This window comes from Arachis stenosperma, chromosome 2, assembly GCF_014773155.1.
Source record: "Arachis stenosperma cultivar V10309 chromosome 2, arast.V10309.gnm1.PFL2, whole genome shotgun sequence".
Taxonomy (NCBI): domain Eukaryota; kingdom Viridiplantae; phylum Streptophyta; class Magnoliopsida; order Fabales; family Fabaceae; genus Arachis; species Arachis stenosperma.
The window spans coordinates 100720547-100729927 of NC_080378.1; positions in this window are offsets into that span (position 1 = coordinate 100720547).

Sequence of the window (9381 nt, forward strand, 5' to 3'; positions counted from 1 at the left end):
CATATGCTATGATTCCAGTTCCTTTAAAAACATAAACTCTTTCTTTTATCTAACATTAGTTGCATTCGACATAGGGACTTTGACATGTATGATGCAGATTTTCACAAACTACTATTGGCAAGTGTATCGAATCGTATCAAGTAATACTGCAGGAGTGGGTTATCATTCCCACAAAGATTAACAGACTAAACAAGCAATGGTCAATTGATTAATCTAGTCAGGTAATCAGAATTTAGGATTTTAGAATTCCTTAGCATAAAAGCAGTGAATAAAATAAGACAAATAGTAAATGGTTGGGAGAGTAATATGATTAAAAGAGTTAATGTTTCAGAGATGTTAAACTTCAGGAAGAATGCTTTTCATTCTCTACTTTAATCATGCAAGATATATCTATGGTAAATCATTAGTAATCAAATCTCAATCCCTTGATAATTCAATTTCTCTTAACTTAATAAACCACCAATTCCTTGATTAATTGATTATGAAAAGAGGTGAACTACATTCACTGATTTAGAAACTACACAATTCACAAGAGTTAACCCTAGTTGATTCGATGTCACTTATCAAGTCTAGTTTCAAAACTTAAAGAATTATGAAAAGGAGTTTTCAAGCTTAATTTCAAAAACCAAATTTTTGAATATGATAATTAGAATTCAGTTTAGATTAGAACTATTTCCCAATAGATTCAAACCCTTGTGATGAAGAACGAAAACTCTTTCTTGAGAAAACATCAATGCATTAGTCAAAAGTAGAAAGACTATAACATTAGTCCATTAGAATTAACAGAACTCCTAACCTTAACCAAAGAGATTAGTGACTCATGCTAAGGTTCAAAATCAAAGACAATGTATGAAAAATGGCCCAAAGGTCCCCGTCAAAGTTTTTCGGGAGCCTTTTATACTTAACCTAAAACAAAACCTAAAATTCAAATTCAAACTTCATTAAAACAAAATCAAATCAAATCTTCCGCAATTAATCTTCAACTCCCATTGTGATTCAGGTCCAAAGCTTAGTGATTCAATTCTTCAACAATGCAATGTGGACCTGGGTTATAACTTGATGCTTGTGGGTTCTTATGCTTCATTTTTTTTAACTTGTATGATTCTATTGTTTCAAAATTAGAAAAATTTGAGATATATCCAATCCAATAAAATAACCATTCACTTAAGAGTAGAAATAACTATCTGCATGCCTATGAATTAAATATCCAACATGCCTAGTAAATTTAACTAGCTATTAATAATTAGACTATTAAAGCGTTTGGCTAAGAGTGTTTCATACGTATATTTTTGCCTTGTCCCAAACTTTTAGGGCTAACAAGTTAAAGATTGAACCCTAAATATTTTAATTAGTAAAATTTTAATATATATCATATTATAAAATCATTTAGTTTAACAACTCCATTCGCAAAAAAGAAATGACTAAATTTTTCCAGTCACAATTCAAAAGGTGAAGTACTCCTTAATAACTCAAAAAATTTTTAATTAGTTTCCAACCATTAAAATAACTCGAACATCCAGCATATTTTAATCAAATAATCATTCTCTTAAAAATAAAAATAATCATCCACACGCCTAGCGAATTAAATATCCAGCATACCTAGTGAATTTAACTAGCTATTAATAGTTAGACTATTAGAGTGTTCGGCTAAGCATGTTTCATACGTATATTTTTGCCTTGTGTCAAACTTTTAAGGCTAACAAGTTAAAGATTGAAACCTAAATATTTTAATTATTAAAATTTAAATATATATCATATTATAGAATTATATAGTTTAAAAAGATATTAGTGTGTAAACAACTCCATTTAATGCGCAAAAAAATGAGTAAAAAGACAAAAAGACAAAGCCAAACAGAAGAACCAAATTCTATTTCATCACTTTCTGACTCAATAATGTCCGTAACTTTACGACCTGCAATTGAACACAAAAAGACAAAGCCAAACAAAGGAACCAAATGAGATATCATACCATAAAATAACTATCAGAAAAATAAATAACGAGTGAATAACCAAAAAATCAGACAAACACACAACAAGAGACATCTAATTGTATTAAATCATCCAACAAGAAATAACCATCCTGAATTTTTTATTATTGAAACTCCTAAATGTTAACATAAAATCAAATTTTTTGTTTATTTTACATGTATAATTGTTTTTTTAAAAAATATTATTATTACTTTTAATCTTTCATCGGAATTATTATGACTCTCAAATTACACTAACAACACAGTTCCAAAAAAAGTATTACGCATATATGAATAATTTTTTTCTAAAAATGAAATGAGATAATTTAGTCTATAGAAGCCCATTTCACCATTATCATATGAAATATTTCACTTGATTTTATCAAAGTAAAGTTAAATTGAGATTATTCGTTTCAATAAAGATGTTTATGTTCTTTACACACACATATATATGACCAATTTATTGTTATAAAATATTTGGTTGAACTGAAAATTATTATCATTTGCCTTATTATACGGATAAAATATAATAGAATAATCCATTTATTTTATGAACAAATATCCGATTTGTATTAAAAATAAACAACCACATGCAAAAACAATTTCTACTGCATACCTTGTCGGATTGTTGACGTTCCACAATGCATAAAGTCAAAATGTTGCCATCTGAATGCATAAAATGGTCACTGTTGTAGGAGCATAGGGCATTAGAACCTCCTTTATCAATTGAGGACTTCATCAATGGTCCAATGGCATGACTTCAAGCCCAAACACAGTAATGATTTTGGGATAGCTAATACGGCGTCACTCTTGATGACTACAAAAGGGTCTAGAGACTAATATGGTGCTTAGAACTGAATCTCGAAGACTAGTATAGATAATTTTGAATTTGAGAAAATTATATGATAAAAGATGTAAATCAGAGAGACCACTTTAAAAATTTTATCGAGCTATGTGATGTTAAGCGAGTAGAAGTAGAACCCATCTAGAACTGAATTATGGAGGAGTACAAACAAAAAGATTATATTTGAAGCTGTGGTTAGAATTTCTTGTTAAAGTAGTGACGGTTAGGGAATCACTAAAAGAAAACCGGCAGATAGCAGCGGTTGTTAATTCACTAGAAGATAGCGTGTGGCTAAACATTTAGCAGCGGTTAATAGTAACCGTTGAAATAACCGCTGCTAGATGGTATTTTGTTGCGATATGTTTTTGCGGCTAAACATTAAACTAGTATACTTGGAGATGGCAGCGGTTATTAAAACCGCTGCAAAATACCATCTTTCAAAAATCAGTTGTTCTAATATAGCAGCGGATTTTTAACCGCTGCCAAATGTCATTTTATGGTTTTTTTTGTTGGTTAAATCCAAATTTTCATATATAATCATTATTTTAATTTCTATTACGTTATTCCACTACGTAAGTTGCTTTAATAGATTAAAACAACCAAGAATTAATCAAATTAAAAAACACAAAATAGAACAAAAATATTTACACAAAAGTCTATCATTATAAGAGAAATTTGTCTTCAGTGCATCAATGTCTGTAAACTAGAAATTTAAACTCAAAAATCATTAAACAGCAAACAATTAAAAAGTGTTCAAATTCAAAGTTGCTCTATTTCCATTGATTTGATTCCATGATTTTTCATTCAGATCATTATAGTGCCAGAAGATCATGTTGCACGGGATACGGTCGGTGCACTTCCCAAATCTTCTAGATCTGCAGCTACGTCAAGTGGCAAATTACCTCTTTGTTGTTGGATTAGGTATCTTAACAAATTTTTCATTGTCTGTGTCTTTGCCTTTTTCTCTGCTGCCTCTGTCTTTAATACTACTGCCTCTGCCTTAAGTTCCTCTGATACTCCTCAACTTGCACATTGGAGACTGACTGCTGTGGAATACTACGAAAACACTGAGTGGGACATGGTCCGAAACCCATTCCATGAACTCGTCCTGGGTGCTCCTTGCCAAAAAGTTGTGCGAGGGAATCATTCTGTGAAAGCTCCTTGCTGGAGGCGTCTTGGCTCTCAATTTGCTCAATTGCTTTCTGCATACATGTGATATTTGGAGTTACACTAATTTTAGATCTATAATTGTAAATCCAAAAAGAAAACTGAAAAATTAAACATGATTTACACTAACAACACGCACATCTTCATTTATATACGTGCCATCCTTTTTTTATGTGACATGGTCCATATCTCTCCTCTACCAATAGGTCTTCCCTATCGTTGCTCCTATAACATTCATGTGGACACAATCATAGTTAAAAAAACTCTATATTACAAAAAAACTAAGCAAAAATCTGAAACTGAATTATTGTTATTGATTACTTCTTCGTGTCTTTTTCTGGCCAATGTTTTAGAATCTCTAGTATGTGTGTAACGTTGCTTTGAACAGTATGCAGCATTTTTTCTGCACTTCTCCTACAAACAAAAAACTAGGAACATAAATGTGAATGGGATAATTTAATACGTTAGAGGTCTATGATATAGCCATGTACAATTTCAGGAAAAAAAACAAAAGGTAAAGGTATTTTGGGTAGAAGTTTTTCTACTATCACAACAAATACAGCATATTTAGCAATAATTCAAAGAGTTTTAAAAAGAATAGAATGAAATAATGATTGAATATTTGTTACCTTTGTCGAATCCTTCAACCGATATTCAAGAAACCACTTCCAGTGATTTGCATCTATTCCTGATGGTTTATGGTTGGCATTTTGCTCAAAAGTCCTTCTACTATCATAAAACTTATGGAACAAATTATTTTGTGTTCTTCCAATTTCTACCGATCCTTTGTATGATTCTCCACTTTATTCTTCTTCCTCCATCGTCCTCATAGTGAAAGACTTGCTACAAACCAAACACATCATAAGTAACAAATATAATACTGATTATACGTAAATTACTTGCAAAGATGTATTATATTTTAAGCATTTTCTGGTAGGTTCTAGCTTATACAAGCATGGTTTAAAATAACAAATATAACATGCAATAGGTTGTTAGTTAATCTAATCAAATGTTCATACCCAAATCAGTGGAACTATCAAGCTCAATTAATTTCCAAATGAAACAAATGATGCTGGTAATGACACTCATCATATTACTGTAACATATATTCAATATAGTATCACCATATTGTCTAATCTGAATGCCTTAGATTCAATAATAATAAAGCTTATTGAAATTTACTATTTAATGTGAGGAAATTAATACATGTACAACACATAACATAAGAAGATGCATGATGAATACCTTCTGTACTATACTGAGGACCAAATCACAAAATATCAACCAATCACGTCTGTAATGAATTTTTTTGTATTCTCTTTTCACATTTAAGCAAACATAAATTAGTTTTTTGCTTGCTTTGTGCATGAAGATTGGGAAAGAAAATAATAATTCAATTTTTCATTTCAAGTAGAGTTCTGGAAAGTATGTATGAGAACATACATGTGGATTCTAAGGAATAAATATACACCCATATTAGTTAATTGTGAATATAAAATTTTATTAACTTCTAATTTAATTAATAAAAGGAGAAATGTTAATTTATAAAATTTGAACTGTTAATTATCTTCATCAAGAATTACAATTTAATTATATAGAGACATTTGAACTTCAGTATTAGGATAATGATTCTACTTATGCAACATTGTACTCTTTTTTTTTTTTGACAATTTGATTTAACAAAAAGAAAGAAGTAATAGCTAGTCAAGGGAAACTTGTTTACACTAGTAGCATTTTTGTAAATCTGTTGAGGTTTATAAGTTTTATTATTATTATTATTATTATTATTATTATTATTATTATTATTATTATTATTATTATTATTAGTTACATTACTATATGCGAAGGGATGAACTAATATTATGATGAGTCCTAACTAAAGTAACTTATCATAAGATCATGTATATTAAGATTTTGATGTGCAAGGATAAACTAATTAAATAATCCAGTAGTGATGGAGTAACATACATCATTATTAATTTTAAATTTTGTACTAATTTTTATAATTTATAAAAAAGTTAGATCATGAGTAATTAATTAAATTAACAAAATTTAGGTTAGATTCAGAGTTAACATTAATTACGATAAGTCAACTAATTTTATTCAGTTACTAATATAAAGATATGTCACAAGGGGTAAATTATCCTCTAATTTAGCAAGGGTTAAATAGAATTCACCAATATATATATATATATATATATATATATATATATATATATATATATATATATATATATATATATTTTCAATGAATTTGCATGGTTGACATTCATGTGTGTGCGTATCAATCTTCCCCTTGTTCTATTGATTTAAGAGAAACAAAATGAAACATTTTACAATTGATCTTAAAGTTGATCGACGTAAAAACAACTTCAAGCAGTGGTAAAGCATTACTTTTTAAAAATAACTCTAAAATTACCTTAAACTGGTCAAACACGTGCTCCTTGATAGCCTTGTTCATCGTCTTCAAACTTTCTTCACAAATTGGTAACTGTTGAAAATCAGCCCCCAAACTCCCCAAGAATCCACTTAATTGGCCAGCTAACTGACCTACTTGTTGCATCTCTTTGTTATGGTGGAGTATGATCTTCCTTCCAGGAGGAAGTGCTAATGCCTCCTTAACCGTGAGATCCATGTTTTTAATCACGCCGTTTTCTAATGGAGGAAACAAGTGTACAACATTGTAGTTACAGAGAGAATTATAATTCAAGAAAAAGGTAAAATATGATTTTTAAAATACGAGCAAAAAATAATACCAATGACTTCAACTTTCCAAAAATTGGTGTCCTTTTTGCTGTTAGCATTGCCTCGATGTTCAACTTCATGTGCGGCAAACAAGTTGTCGACCTGATCATCGAATGACTCGACCTCCTCCGCCTCTGGGTCATAGTCTTTATCTTCTGAATAGACATCTGCACCTTCATCAACATCCCAACTCTTTGTGCGCATTGCAGGAGCTCGAGTGTCACCCATGTCAGTCGATGGAGTCAACCGTCTTTTATTGCGCGGTAGTTAAAACGGTACATCATTAGCACGAGGTTGTTGAGCACTGTTGTGGGAATACGGATGTGGAGGCGCTCTAGCACGTCATTGTGCACTTGAAGTCTTAGCTCCCGCATACGTCGTTCCATCCTAGTGTACAAAAACAAATTACGTAGTAAAATAACCAACCTATTTTAGTATACCCACAAATGAAATTGACTAAAAATCGATCCTAAAATGCAACTGAAATTTATCATGATCAAACCAACATTGCTTAACTCACCAGAGTGGCTTGGGTTTGCTTATCAGGGGCAGCAACAGTTCTGGCTCCACTACTAGCAGTGTACCGAGGTTTCCTAGGCATCTGATTAATCCTTTAAATAGCATAAGGTCATTACACAATTAGTAAGAGATGGACAATGTAAAGCTCAAGAGTACAAAACACTCATACCTTCACCAACAGACTGCTCTTACACACATACTTTTTAAAAAAATGCAAATTATAACTTAAGTTTTCTTTTTAACTAAGGAACGTATGCTTCGGTACCGTTTTCTGATTGAAGATCTTTTTCAAAAGATGTTTATTTGTTTTAATATTTTTTCAAGTAATCAAATACTAAAAACAAAACATGAAAACGGAGGTGGGTTGAGAAACACTGAGTAATTGTGCAGTTCTTGAAGTTAGCATCACAAACAATCAAAACTGTGTGTTTGAAGCATCTTTTTATTTGTTTCGTAACACTGATAGTGTAGTGAATAGCCCCAAAAATTTTAGAATCCATATGAGAAAAGAACAACAGTAAACAGTTTACACATAATCCTTCAGAGGTCTTGATTAGATAAACCCTTTCCCTTTCACCCTTTATGCAAACTAACAAATCTGCAATTGAACACTATTAGCTTTCTGACGGAGGCTTTGAATATGAAAACCCCATTCAATTTCAAAGACATAACAAAAGCTCAAATTAATTTATATGCCTATATTATAAAACTGAAATGAAATTAGACAAATATTAATGTTGACTAATTTATTTAAAAATACTTAATAAAATTAAAGGAATCAATAATTTAACCTGGGAAACTAGTAGCTATAAAGATTGAAAATCAGTAATTTTATTGAGACTCTTAAAATTTATGAACTTCATAAAAATGTTGCTCTCTGTGCTATGTGCAATTTTGAAAAACTAAAAGAAACTGAAGCTATAATTTTTACTCATACTTGCAATAAATTCAGTTTACTGATTAGTGTTGAGTTTAGTCACTTGTAAGTAATCAAACACAGACCATGTATTGGCGTAATTAAAGATTAGAAATACATGGCTCAAATTAGCAACAAAGACAAAAAAGGTTTGATGTCCATCACAAAGGATCGGTGGATAAACAAAAATAAAGAAAGACCCATGCCTATGGAAGGACAGGGACCAATGAATTATGCAGCAGAGCACTTCCTTGAAGAACCAAGTCCATATACATACGTATCATTAATCCATAGACAACACAATTCACTCATTATTAAGTGTTTTTGAAAGAACGTGTATATAGATCCTTTAGGAATTAAATGAGTACGAAGTGGTGGGTGTATATAGACAAAACAGTTCACTCATACACCTTATATATATATATATATACATGTATAGATTTTTCATATTAACACATGTAAACAAAAATATAGATTCTGAGAAGGTATATTCAAAGTTAGTTTCTTTTTTTTTTCCTGTTGCCAAAAATCAGGGGTTATTCAAAATAAGCTTGACTAAGCACACTAAACAATCAATTACTGAGGAGATGCATAAGCAGAAATTTAATGCAACAATCATTTCTGGGTGTACATCTTATTAGCGATTGAAAAAGAGATCGTGTTAAACATAAAAAAAATAACATAAGCTTATTATTCGGTCACATAAATAGAAATAACTAAGACGGAAGCAGCAACATTTAAGGAGGAAGCTACGAGAAGAAATGCATGTCCCCGGTGAAGGAGGGGTTCCATAGACTTACTTTTGTTGTTGGATGAGTGACCTTGGATTGATGCCAATGGAGATTGCGTTGCCGAATATGACTGAGGGTGCAACTCCAAGAAATACAGGAAGACCAAGCGACGAATAGGGGTAAATGAAACAATGGTCGATAATCCCTGGGACGGGCAGTGACGGCAAATGCTGGTGGTCAGGCGGCGAATGTGGATTTGGAAGATGAAGAGGGTTGGAGCTCTTATGCAAGGTTTATCCGTTTAGCAAGTTTTGTTAACTTAGTTTAAGTTGGGTTACGGTTTACGCATTTTGGGGGAAGGAAGCGCTGTGGTAAAAAAAGGTGGGTGAAACTAACCCCTAAATTGTTGATAACATTTTTAATTAGTTTCGTATTATTCTCTATCGGATTTTTCACTGATTATGCTATTATTTGTTTTTAACAGCCCGTTTT